We start from the raw sequence: 14,083 nt of genomic DNA on the forward strand, positions 1-14,083 counted from the left end.
CGCATGAGGTGGGGGTTCCATCATCTGCAAAATTGATGAAAATTTGAAAAGGTCAGAAATTTGGTTTGTACAAATAGACAATTATCTTTGAGAATGATGGTTAAGGACTTAAACTGAGATGAAAGAACAGATTTATTTTGAGAGAACACTTGAGGAAAAAAGTTTCTGTGATGATCGTGCCTTGCATTTGCTTAATGATCAGAAACAGCCAGGACTTGGCATTCATCTGGATCTCTCAAGGGGAGCTGGACACAGTGAAGGATTTTTGAGGAAAAAAGTAACTGGTCACACAATACTTTCTGTCTCTGGCTCACCTCTCTAGTTTACTCATAGTCACAATTCTTTATCTGGAAGCACTCATCAAAGAAAAAAAGGGGGGGGGGGAAGTAATACCCAGTTTACAGATTGTTGTCAAAATGAGATTATGTGCATTAAAAGGCATGGCAACTTGAAAAGCGAGTGTTATTGCTATATTTTAGGGGGACTGACAAGGAAAGGGGGTCAGGATGCAGGATGGTATCTTGGTGAGAACTGTGGTTTTGGCATCAGGAAGCATGGGTAATAAGCCCTGCTCTGTCACCCAGAGATAAATTACCTAACACCTAGAGTCTCATATTCCTCATCCATAAAATGGGGATAACAAATCCCACTCGCACAGGTGTGTGACTTATGGGAAGACTTTGCAAATGCTAGGGCACAGTATAAGTGTGAGGAATTATAAATATGATTATTATTGCCTGGTTCCCCAGTTTATGGGATTGAAATTCAGCTGCTCCACTGACAGATGAGTGGGAATACATGAATGATCACCCCCAAAGTATACTTTTTCTCTTTACCATCTATCACCAATAAATATTTGGTTTACATTTGAAATCTGGCAGCCTTGAAAGCCATTAATCCAAATAAATACTCAGCACTCTGCAAGGCAAAATGTTTCCCAGCAAGAGCCTCCACCTGCTCTGTAATGTTTGCCTTGCACACATGCTGATAGACTCATTCACTGCTGTTGCTGTCTATAATGACTCACCCATCAGTCAGCAGCCTGGCGTATGTGGCCACTGTGCATGGAGCAAGTTGCAGGATCCCTAGGCAACTGTAGAGGAAGAATAAACATTGTCCTAAAGAGCTTTATAAGCTAATTGATCCTGTTGAGGATGACTGTTGTTTCTGTCTGTCCAGTCATCATTTTCCTTCTTCTGGTAGGAAAACCTCAGTTTTCTTTTTGTTAACCACCTTACCTAACTCTTGCCAGTGTGGTATGTGGGTGAGGCTGACTTCAGCCTCCTGTTCATAGAAGCTGGTATACATCCCAGGCCTTCTCACCAGAGAGCACCTCGGCAATTGGTTCTGAGATGGGCCATTGAATGTCAGGTCCAGATCTCTTGCTAAGCTATTGAGACAGAAGTTTTCCTAAGATTCAACATAGCCATAAATAGCTTCCTGGCAATATTTCTGAGCACCTGGGTATAGCTAGGTCTGAAACATACATTGGACTTTGAGGCTTACCCCCAACTATTGACTTTCTTTTGTTTTCTTGGCCATTTGTTTGGTCTGGTCAAGGCTGTGCATAGCCATATGACTACTTATGGCTGTGTTCATTCCTTCAGACTATATACCACTTATTGGGTGCCTCCTTGTGTCAGGACCTGTGAAGTGAGTTTTGATGACTAAGACCTGGACTGTTCCCTCATGGAGCTTACAAATTAGTAAGACAGAAAGGTTATTAAAACACAATGTAGCAAATATAATGAGTGATATATGTTTGAGGCATTAAACAGTATGAACCTCTTAACTCATCTAAGAGTAGGTCAAATATAGGGGATCTGGGCAGGTCTTCTACCTTGAGGAAGTAAACCTTGAGAGACTACTTAAGGGGTGAGTAGGAATAATCCAGGAAGTGTTGGAGAGGAAAACAGATATATGCTTGTTCTTACCTCTGAGACACAGAGAATGGTGTGTGTGTGTGTGTGTGTGTGTGTGTGTGTGTGTGTGTGTGTGTGTATTAAGGGCTGGGAACTATAGGGGAACAACAAGCAGGTCCAAGTTTCCAGAATGAAAATACAAAATCTCATTGATTGAACAGTGAAAATGAAAGACAGTGAAAGTGATGGGGTCATAATGGAAGGAATCAGGATGGTAGGAGGAGTCCTTGTAGCCATGGACTTCTCTTGAGTTTTGATTTCATATTGTAGGTCAGCCTCGAAATGTATAAAGCAGGAGAATGTTTTGAAAGGTCATGCCAGCAGTTTGAGAAAGACAAGCATAGAAGGAAGTAAACCAGTGAAGAGGCTTCTTGGGGTTCTTGCCCTAACCTTGATGAAAAACCAAATCAAGTTTGGAGAAAGAAATACAGATTGAAAAAAAATATTTTGCAGGTGAAATTTATAGTATTTATGTCTAAATGTGCAAATTAGAAAGAGTCAAAGAGGGGCGCCTGGGTGGCGCAGTCGGTTAAGCGTCCGACTTCAGCCAGGTCACGATCTCACGGTCCGTGAGTTCGAGCCCCGCGTTGGGCTCTGGGCTGATGGCTCAGAGCCTGGAGCCTGTTTCTGATTCTGTGTCTCCCTCTCTCTCTGCCCCTCCCCCGTTCATGCTCTGTCTCTCTCTGTCCCAAAAATAAATAAACGTTGAAAAAAAAAATTAAAAAAAAAAAAAAAAGAAAGAGTCAAAGAAGAGTCAAGATTTTTGGCTTGTGTGACTAGTGAAGATAGATGGCCAAATGAAATGATGAATTTGTTTTGGACCTGCTGAATTTAAGGTACATAAGGAATAACCATACACATGCAGAAGGCAGTTGGATATATGAATCTGTGGCTTGATAGAGAAGTCTACGTTAGAGAGAGAAATTTAGGAATAACCAATGTACAGTTAAAATTGCAATATCATCTAAGGAAAAAAGTAGAATATAAAGAGCAGAGCATTCAGGAAAAGCTTAGGTTATGCCAATGCTGAAGCATTGTGCTGGGGTGTAAAGAACCCTCAAAAAAGACCTTAAAGGATGGTTTGAAAAGCAGGAGAAGAACCAGGAGTGTGTGGAGTCCTAAAAGTTAAGAGAATAGAGCTTCAAGATGTAGGGAGTGATCATCAGTATCACATGCAGTACAATATAGGGGAAAAAATGGTACCCAAAACTACCTATTTTGAGAGCTAGGAAATCATCTAGTGATCAGAGAGTGAGTTCAGTAGAGGAAGGATAGGAGAAGGAACCAAAATGGAGTGAGTTGAAGTTGACAGAATAACTATGACCCCTCTTTGAGAAATTTACCTGAAAAAAGAGGAGAAAGATGGGATAGTAAATAGAAATGGACCCAGTACCAAGGAAGGTTTTCTCGTAAGGATGGGAGCCATGTGAGCATATTTTCAGGATAACAGTTAAGACAGACTTACCAGAAAGGGGGAAATTGAAGATATAAAATGAGAAGGTTTGGAGATGCAGCAAGACCTTAGAGCCTGGAGGGAGTGTGTTCAAGGGCATCAAGGGGGCAGATTGGCTTTGGAAAGCAGGAGGGTATATCATGCTCCAATAATGGAAGAAAAGTTTTTAGGATGGGTATGAGTTTTAATAATTGGGTGGGTGGAATCTTCAGGAAGAATACACATTATATCTCAGTTTCACAGAAGTGGGAGATAAGAACAGTGGGAGAAGGGCAAGGTTGGGAAATTGGGGAGGTAATACCAGGTAACTTTTTTCCTGTGGACACCATCAAGTTGGCTGGGAGTGGAAAATGATAAGAAAGGGTACGTTGCTGAAAACCACGTGGCCCAAAGGCAGGTGGCCTTTTGTCTTTTTTTAAATTGAGATATAATTTATACACCATAAAATTCACCTTTTAAAAGTAGTTTTTAATATATTCACAAAGTTGTGCAATCACCACCACTACCTAATTCCAGAACATATTAATCATGCCCCAAATCAATCCCATTCGCAGTCACTACCCATTTCCCCTCCTTCTTCCAGCCCCTGGCAAGATTAATCTATTTTTCTGTCTCTGTAGATTTGCCTCTTCTGGACATTCTCTGTCAATAGAATCATTTAGTATGTGGTCCTCTTTGATACTAACTTCTTTCACTTTGTATAATGTTTTCAAGATAATCTATATTGTAGGATGCATTAGTATTTTATTCCTCATTTTTGCTGAGCAAATAGTTCATTGAATGGATATACCACATTTTGTTTATTCATCAGTGATGAATATTTGATTTGTTTCACTTTTGGGCTATTATGAATAATGTTCCTGTGAACAATTATTTATATACAAGTCTTGTATGGACATGTTTTAAATTCTTTTGGGTATATACCTAGGAGTGGAATTACTGAATCATAGGATTTATGTTTGACTTGTTGAGGAACAGCCAAACTCTTCCCCAAAGCAGCTGCACAATTTTATATTTCCATCAGCAATATAGGGTTCCAGTTTCTCCATATCATCACCCACTTGCTGTTACTGCTTTTTTTTTTTTTTTTTTTTTTTTACAACCATCTTAGTGGCTGTGAAGTGGTATCTCATTATGGATTTTATTTGCATTTATCTGATGGCTAATGATGTTGAACATCTTTTCATGTGTATATCAGCATTTGTATATCTTCTTTGTTGAAATATCTATGTAAATCTTTTGTCCATTTTTAATTAAGTTATTTGTTTTCATACTGTTGATTTGTTATATGTATATAAGATTAGTTCTTTTTTTTATTTTTTAAAAAAATTTTTTTTTAACTTTTATTTATTTTTGAGACAAAGAGAGACAGAGCATGAATGGGGGAGGGTCAGAGAGAGGGAAACACAGAATCTGAAACAGGCTCCAGGCTCTGAGCTGTCAGCACAGAGCCCGACGCGGGGCTCGAACTCACGGACTGCGAGATCATGACCTGAGCCGAAGTCGGCCGCTTAACCGACTGAGCCACCCAGGCGCCCCAAGATTAGTTCTTTATCAGATTTGATTTGCAAATATTTTCTCCAAGTTTTTGGGTTTTCTTTTCACTTCTGGATAGTGTCATTGGAAGTATAAGTTTTTAATTTTGATGTAGTTCAGTTTCTCTATTTTATCTTTGATTGCTTGTGCCTCTGGTGTCATATCTAAGAAACTATTACCTAGTCCAAGGTCAGGAAGACCTTGTTTTCCTCTAAGGGTTTTGTAGTTTTGGTTCTTACATTTATGTTTTGATTGACTTTAAGTTAGCTTTTAGATATGGTTTGGGGCTGAGGTGCAACTTCATTCTTTTGCCTCTTGCTATCCAATTGCCCCAACACCATTTGTTGAAAAGACCATTCTTTCCTTCATTGAATTGTCTTGACCCCCTTGTCAAAAATAAATTGACTGTAGGGGCACATGGGTGGCTCCACTGGTTGAGCATCTGACTCTTGGTTTCGGCTCAGGTCATGATCTTGCAGTTTGTGGGTTCGAGTTATGTGTCGAGCTCCAGGCTGACAGTGCAGAGTCTGCTTGGGATTCTCTCTTCCTCTCTCTCTGTCCCTCCTTTGGTGTCTCTCTCTCTCTCTCTCTCTCTCTCTCAATAAATAAATAAACTTAAAAAAATCAATTGACTATAAATGTAAGGGCTTATTTGTGGATTTTCAATTCTATTCCATGAAGGCACCTGGGCAAGCTCCAAGTCAGGTCAAATAACGATAGGCCTTGTGAGTGGGCTCTTCCAGGGATTTATAAGATAGGCAAATATTTGCAGTTCTCTAGAAATTAGGCTTTGAAGGTGCTCCCCCTTGCTCTGCCCCCTCCAGTAGCTGCCAGGATGCTGATTTTCATCATGATTATAGGCTCTTGAATCTGTGGACAGGGGATAATGACGCTACTATCGAGCTGGGGTAAGTTAGAGACTGGGAATAGAGCAAGTCAAAATGCCATAATTTTACTGAGATTTTATTTTTTTCCTTGAATAAATGCTCCCTGGAATGCTTCAAGCCTTTGGTTAATTTTCAGAGTTCTGAAGAAGTTAATTCTGACAACTTTTCCCAGTGTTCTAGTGAATTTTATGGAGGGGAGGATTTTTAGAGGTCTTGACTCTGCCAAATTTACTGACATCACCAGATTTTTTTTTTTTCATACGGCAAAAGTAAGTAGAGTGATGATGAGTTCCAAGGAGTCCACCACAGGGAAGAAATGGTTATAGCTAGGAAGGGGGATAGTGTGTGGGGTGCCTTAAACACATTTGAAGAGGGAAGGCTTATGCTTAGGTAGAAAAGGGGAGGGAGTTTCCATGTGATTAGAGAGGCAGCCAGGCTTCCGGGCTCCTGAAATGGGGAGCGTCAACTATAGAATGATGGCTAAACTTGTCATCTTGCAAATAAGTTCCCATCCTTAAAATAAAAGCTTCCATGATACTCTATCTCCTTTCAGTAACTATTCCATCTTTCTTGTCTCTCATGTATAATACTCGAAAGAGTGATAGTGTCTTTTGCACTATATGTTACCTTCAACCCACTCCACGTTGGCCTCTGCTTCTGTCTAGAGGGACTAGAGGAAAGAAGTCTTTAAAGAGAGTCATTCAAGTATGGGGTGGTTCCAGTAGAAATTGTGGATCTGGGCTCTGGACATGGAGTGAAAGGGGTAGGACTGAGAAGGATCCTTAGAGGACCAGTTGGCCTAATTCAGAGACAAACCACCTGAAGAAAGAGAGATGTATGACTGTTTTTTGGTGAAATGGAACAATACACAAACAAGCTAATTAACATGCATTAAGAAATGAAACCAAGGAAATAGCTTCTTACTTGTGTACCCCTTGAGAACATTGCTGTTCGTGTTTTCAACTGTGGTTCTTTTCTGAATCAAGGCACAGATTGGGAGGACATCTCTTTCTACTTGCTCCTTTGTCCAGGATAGGATCAGACTGAGGGCGAGAGCAGCCTGGATAAAAGGGACTGATTGGAGACTTATATTCTTGCTGACAGGTAGCTGGATGAAGGCCGATGTTGAAATCAGCCCAGTTCCTGTCACCTCTTGTTTCCCTCTCCGCCTCAGCTAAAGCGAAAGGTGAACTCACTTTTCCTGAACCTCTGCTGTCTGTCAGGCATTGGGCTAAGGTGCTCTGTGTTCCCCACCAAATCTTCATGTTAACCCTAAGAGATGGAAATCATTGTTCTCACTTTATGGATGAGGAAACTCGGGCTTAGAAAGATTTTTATTTGCCCAGGGTCATACAGTGAATAAAAAAAAGTATAGCAAGATAGTAATTGTAGGGCTGACTAACTATTGCTTATTTCTTTTTATCACTGTCTGTTTTCAAAGAGTGAGTCTATGTCAGGTGCCATGGATGTAAAAAGTGCAAAGGTAAATAAGTAAACCCTGGACTCTGGTCTCAAGGAGCTAACACATTAGATAGGGGAAGAAACATGCAAATAAAAGAGAGAGGGTAGTACAGGTTCAGACCTAGATACCTGTCCTGGGGTAGTTGGGGTGCAGAGCATGAATAAAGGGGGAGATTCACTCTACTGTTAGGTGCTGTCAATAGGATCTGAGTTTTACCAGGAACATAGGTATACCAGGGTGGCCGAGTGCTCATTGTGGCTGTATGATTTTGATGTAAACACTCCCTTCTCCTGTCTGTGAGGGCCATAGCTCCTTCCTTCTTTTTGGTTTGAAAAAAGGGAAGAACAATTTGGGCTCTGTTTCCTCTCCGTCTCTTTTCCAGGGGCTCAACACAGAGCACTGCAGAGTTTCATTGCTGGAAGGAAAGGCTGGTGCATTTAGACAAAAATAAAGAGAGAGAGAGAGACTTTCAGAATTTCTTTTTATTTTATTTTATTTTATTTTATTTTATTTTATTTTATTTTATTTTATTTTATTTTATTTTATTTTATTTTATTTTATTTTATTTTATTTTATTTTATTTTATTTTATTTTTCAATATATGAAGTTTATTGTCAAATTGGTTTCCACACAACACCCAGTGCTCATCCCGAAAGGTGCTCTCCTCAATACCCATCACAGAATTTCAGAAATGTGGAGGAACTAAGGTAGCAAAAGGACCTGCTTGGTCTGTCTTCCCCATGATGGATGGTGGGCACAGAGCCCTCACAGGGTCACAAAGTCCTACCCTCCAGGGCAGGTCACACAATGAGAAACGCAAGCAAGATACAGAAAACATGTGGCCCACTTGATCAATCTTGGTTTTCCCACTTCTGGTTATACACATGGGGGGCAAGAAATATTTTATTCTCTTTTTTCTAAATAAATAATGGATCAGGTACAATGATAAATGGCAACTGACTCCTGGCTGCTGTTGTAGGGAAGACAATAGGATAAGGTGGGGTCTGTAGTGATGGGAGAGCAGGTGCCCTACCTGAGGCTGGCAGGTATATTGGCTCAGTGAGTGTCCTGTCATGTAGGAATGTGGGCCCAGTTTTCCCAAATCTGATTTTTCAAGAGAAGCTGGAAAGCCAGATTTTCAAGTGAAATCACTCAATTACTAAGTGTGTGCACTTAATTCAAAAAGAAATTTTTTTAAAGAGCAGGTGGGTGGGCTATTGATCTGCAGGCCAAACATAATAAATCTGCCTGCCACTAGTTGCAACTCTCATCAGATCATTTTGCATCCAAGATCCAGACATTTTTGGCCTTGGGGAACCAGCTTTCAAAGCGTGTGGGAATCTAGGATACTTTCACTCTTTAGGCAGCAGGAGAGCATCTGTGCGGGAGTGGTAGTCATTCTGCCTATCTGAGGTCAGGCAGACATGCTCTGACTTGATATTTCTAACTCCTGTGCATGCCATGCTTTATGCTTTGGCTTCCCCAGAGTGCCCTTCTTCCTTACTCACCTGTACACCCGAAGCAGGTGTCTCTAGAATGACCGGGAAACATAAAAAAGGATGTGACTCTGTGGGAATCCCACCCAGAACTCTGCTATTCTAATGGTAGCCGCTGGGTACTTGTGACTACTGAGCAATTGAAATGTGGCTAGTCCAAATTGAGGGGAGCCCTAAATATATAATATATACAAGATTTCAAAGCCCTTGCTATGAAAAAAAGAATGTAAAATATCTCAATAATTGTTTTATATCACTTACATGTTGAGATGACATTTTGGATGGATCAACTTAAATAAAACATATTATTAAGATTAACTTATCTGGGGGCGCCTGGGTGGCGCGGTCGGTTAGGCGTCTGACTTCAGCCAGGTCACGATCTCGCGGTCCGTGAGTTCGAGCCCCGCGTCGGGCTCTGGGCTGATGGCTCGGAGCCTGGAGCCTGTTTCCGATTCTGTGTCTCCCTCTCTCTCTGCCCCTCCCCCGTTCATGCTCTGTCTCTCTCTGTCCCCAAAATAAAATAAAAAACGTTGAAAAAAAAATTAAAAAGATTAACTTATCTGTTTTTACATTTTTTTTAAATGTAACTACTAGAAAATTAAAAATTGCACATGTAAGTAACTTTATATTTCCATTGGACATCGCTATACTAGGCCCCTCCATTCTGAGGGTAAATTGGGAAAAGATCATTGCCCATTCAGTTCTCATCATTGCAGGAACAACCATTCTGAAACTCTTAGGAGGTGATGGGACAGTTGTGAGGGGTAACTAGGCCTAGCAATGTTGGGCATCACTCTAAACAGCTGTGCTTTTAAGATGGCAAATGTATGTCCACGGAGTGGCCACTGAATTTTTAAAGTAAATGGTAGTCTATGGGGACAACTATAGGCTGAGTGCATCTCCACAAGTCTACTACTTGTTATTTCCTTTTATTTTGACCTCTGACCCTGGATTTTTACCTCTTTACTCTCTCAGGATCTGGCATTAGTCCTAACCCCATGTGTCTGGACTTGGGGGAGTGGCCATTTTGAGTAACAGCGCTATTGTTCTGCAGTTAGCACCAAACTGAGTGGAAGGCTGTTTGAGCTTGGGTGGGCAGGTTCAGGGATAAGAGGGCCTTCTGTCACCTCATGGCTGGACCACCAGCAATAGGGTCCCCTTTCCTGGCTGGTTTTGCAGGTTGGATAGTGGCATCCCAACCAGTCTGCCTTTGGATGAGAGATTTATATTCCCTTAGATGCTTGACAGAAATTCAGCAGTCTGTGAACTAGAGACCCCACCCCTCCCACCACATGCGTCAAGGGGTATCTGGAGGAGACCGCTAGAGGCAAGGAGCACCTAGAGCCAAAGGATGCTCTGTTGACTGGGAGTGCTTGGTGAACACGAGTACTGAATTCTGGCTGTGCCAGTAGGGATTTTAGCCAGAAGAGGAGTCAAAGCAGTAGGGACGAGAGTGCATGTGTTGAATGGAAACATTAGAAATCACTTTGAAAAATACTGTACTGCATGCTACTACTAGCATTCTTTCTGTATTTCTCCCTTTCTTTCTCCTTCCTTCCTTCCTTCTCTCTCTTTCTCCTTTCTTTCTTTCTTTCTTTCTTTCTTTCTTTCTTTCTTTCTTTCTTTCTTTCTTTCTTTCTTTCTTTCTTTCTTTCTTTCTTTCTTTCTTTCTTTCTTTCTTTCTTTCTGCTGGGGCATGAACCTGCCAACATATCTCTGCAGTCTATCAGAGCCCTGATTTATGCCACTCAGAAGTTTTGCATGACTGTCACCTCATTAAGGCATTTATGTCCTGGTAGAGCCTGAACTTGAATCTACCTTGAAGGTGTAATTGTGTGTTGCTAATGTAATGGCTGGAGTTGCCCATGCAAAGAGCAACATGAGAAAGGTCACGGGGGAGGAAGGCAAGGTCATAGAGCCACCTGAAGCGTGCCAAGGGTTGATTTGCTCATTTCCTCCAATCCCAGGGAGGAGAAGTCTCATGACAGCAGGTAGGACTTGCAGAGGGGAATGACTGCAGCATGGGCTTGTACAGATGGGAACAGAGAGGAGTTTATTGTGGTTTCCAAATGGCTAAAAGCTTCGCTGACAATCTGAGAACACACACAGCAATAGCTCCAACCCAGATGCCCGTAAATATGGATGAATCAATGGGAGAGGTGGTTGCCTCTCCCATAACAGTGGCTTGCTGTTTCCCTAGTGTTAGCAAATCTGTCTGCAAATCAATATAGGAAAACTTTTTCCTTTCTAGAAATCGATAAAAGATCCAGCTTTGCTTTCTTGCATTTGTTATTCCCAGGTAGATTCCTTCAGTTATGTGGCATAAGAGATGTGGTCAGATGGACCACTCCCTGGATGCAGGGAACTATAAACAATGTGCTAAATGTTGTCATGAAGGAAAAAGGGTGCCAGGGCTTCACGGAGAAGGGACATTGCACCCAGAGCAGGTGGCACAGGGAAACCTCCCCAGTGGCACAAGGCCCTGTGAATCCTACTTCTTAGAGTCATGGAAAGGACCTTAGAATTCATCTCATCTACTGTTTGCAACAGTGAAGAAACCGAGTCCCATAGTAGTGAAGTAAAATCCCGAGTTTACGTAGCTGGTTAAGTGAAAGACCAGCTGAACTCAGGCCTCTTTAGTTCAGTCTATCATTCTGTCTCACTAAAGCTATGTAATTCTCTTTTCTTAATGTTGGGTGTTGAACGCATTGAACTTTAAGACATAGATAAAGAGTTGATGGGGACTAAAATGTTGGTGTTACTAATCATATAACTGATACTGGAGAATACGGCTGTGGTCTTAGGCGAAGGCTGAACCCCAAGATAAGCCAGACCTGTTTGCCCTGTCTCAGTGGTGCTGAAGCCAAGAGAACTCTAGTACCTGTGGACAGCTCACTTTGAAGAGAAAGAGGAAAGCAAAAGGCTGGTCTACCTTCTCCAGCCTCGTCTTCCACATGCAGCAAGCAAGTAAGGCCACAGTGAGCAGGAGGAGGGGTGAGGCCAGGTGTGCTGTTAATGAGCTCCCTTCACAAGGAGGAAACACAGGAAAAGGGAAAAGGCACATTCCAAAACTCACCTTCCATCTTCATTCATTTGTCACATGTTTTTGAACACTTTCTCTTTCTCTCTAAGTGATGAGGATTCAAAGATATCTTGGCTATGACAGAAGGCAATACCTTAGTAATGAATAGTATTTTCCCTGAAGTTTAACATGGGAAGAGGAGGGGTTATTAAACATGAATTCTAAGTGACACCATCTGTAGGTCACAGAGTGCCTTTTTCTGTCCTTTGAGTCTGGAAGAAAATCCATGTGACATCACTTGCTGTAGTAATGCTCTCATCTTGGCTTTGTGTAATCCAAATCACCATGAGGTGGTGAAAAGAAACTGAGTTCTATCCTTCTGTGGAGAGAATGGGACAGTTGTTTTCCTCTTTCCTGTGGCTGCCAGCTGGTCCTGCCATGCAGTCACACCCTGTGTCTCTCCCTCCCCCCATCTGACTCTCCTTCCAGTATCTCTTCTCCTTCTCCTCCTCATTTCTCAATAAAGATGTACTATCAGGCTTTGACTCACCTGTTTTCCAAAATTTCAATGACTAGTCTTCTCAGAGTACATTTGACTAATTTCACAGACTCCTGAGTTTGGAAGGGTCTTAATATAATTGGGCATTGACCTTAGTGTGAGTGAGTTTTCTATTGTCTTGCTTTTGTTTCCCCCAAAAAAACCCAGAGACAAGTTTGGGAGGCAGTTCAGGAAGGGCCTGTAGGGGGGTGAGGAAGTGATAGAAGAAAGAGAACAAAACAAGCCAAGTGTGAGTTAATTAGGAAGTTACTGCTGTGGGCATTTGGGGCTCTATTCCTCGACTGAGAGAGGCTGTGTACAACGTGCCTCAGAACTGTACTTGAAGAGTGAGGAAGTTAGGGTACCCGCCACATCTCATCTCTCACTAGATAACAGTTGCTCCTGAGGCACTGACTCCCTGGAACTGCTGGTTTCTCCAGAACAGACTGCAGGGCAGAAAATGCCCTGAAGCAGACAGTGCAGAAAGCCATCTGCATGATGGAATTGTGTGCAGTGACCTCCAGGGCAAGCTGGGGGTGTGGGCAGGGCACATGACCACCTTGGTCATGTCTCTGCTAGTCTCATAAGCCACTCTTTGTAAAAAAATTTTCTGTACTTATACTCTTCTTCTTTTTTTTAATTTAATTTTTTAATGTTTTTAAATTTACATCCAAATGAGTTAGCATATAGTGCAACAATGATTTCAGGAGTAAATTCCTTAATGTCCCTGACCCATTTAGCCCATCCCCCCTCCCACAACCCCTCCAGCAACCCTCCGTTTGTTCTCCATATTTATGAGTCTCTTCTGTTTTGTCCCCCTCCCTGTTTTTATATTATTTTTGTTTCCCTTCCCTTATGTTCATCTGTTTTGTCTCTTAAAATCCTCATGTGAGTGAAGTTATACGATTTTTGTCTTTCTCTGACTAATTTCACTTAGCGTAATACCATCCAGTTCCATCGACGAAGTTGGCAAATGGCAAGATTTCATTCTTTTTGATTGCCGAGGAATACTCCATTGTATACATATATGCCACATTTTCTTTATCCACTCATCCATCGAGGGACATTTGGGCTCTTTCCATACTTTGGCTATGGTGGATAGTACTGCTATAAACATGGGGGTACACGTGTCCCTTCGAAACAGCACACCTGTATCCCTTATATAAATGCCTAGTAGTGCAATTGCTGGGTCGTAGGGTAGTTCTATTTTTAGTTTTTTGAGGAACCTCCATACCGTTTTCCAGAGTGGCTGCACCAGCTTGCATTGCCACCAACAATGCAAAAGAGATCCTCTTTCTCCGCATCCTCGCCAACATCTGTTGTTGCCTGGGTTGTTATGTTAGCCATTCTGACAGGTGTGAGGTGGTATCTCATTATGGTTTTGATTTGTATTTCTCTGATAATGAGTGATGTGGAGCATTTTTTCATGTGTCAGTTGGTCATCTGGATGTCTTCCTTGGAGAAGTGTCTATTCCTGTCCTTTGCCCATTTCTTCACTGGATTATTTGTTTTTTGGGTGTTGAGTTTGATAAGTTCTTTATAGATTTTGGATACTAACCCTTTATCTGACATGTCATTTGCAAATATCTTCTCCCATTCTGTCAGTTGCCTTTTAGTTTTGCTGATTGTTTCCTTCACTGTGCAGAAGCTTTTTATTTTGATGAGGTCCCAGTAGTTCATTTTTGCTCTTGTTTCCCTTGCCTCTGGAGACGTGTTGAGTAAGAGATTGCTGCGGCCAAGATCAAAGAGGTTTTTGCCTGCTTTCTC

The 14,083-nt window shown here is 41.7% G+C and overlaps 1 protein-coding gene across 1 annotated transcript in view; it reads left to right on the top strand.

Moving 5' to 3' along the window:
* ALK (ALK receptor tyrosine kinase) overlaps positions 1 to 14,083 on the top strand; it is an 815,814-nt gene that overhangs the window by 41,690 nt on the left and 760,041 nt on the right. The gene's annotated exons all lie outside the window — the stretch shown is intronic.

This window comes from Felis catus, chromosome A3, assembly GCF_018350175.1.
Source record: "Felis catus isolate Fca126 chromosome A3, F.catus_Fca126_mat1.0, whole genome shotgun sequence".
Taxonomy (NCBI): Eukaryota; Metazoa; Chordata; class Mammalia; order Carnivora; family Felidae; genus Felis; species Felis catus.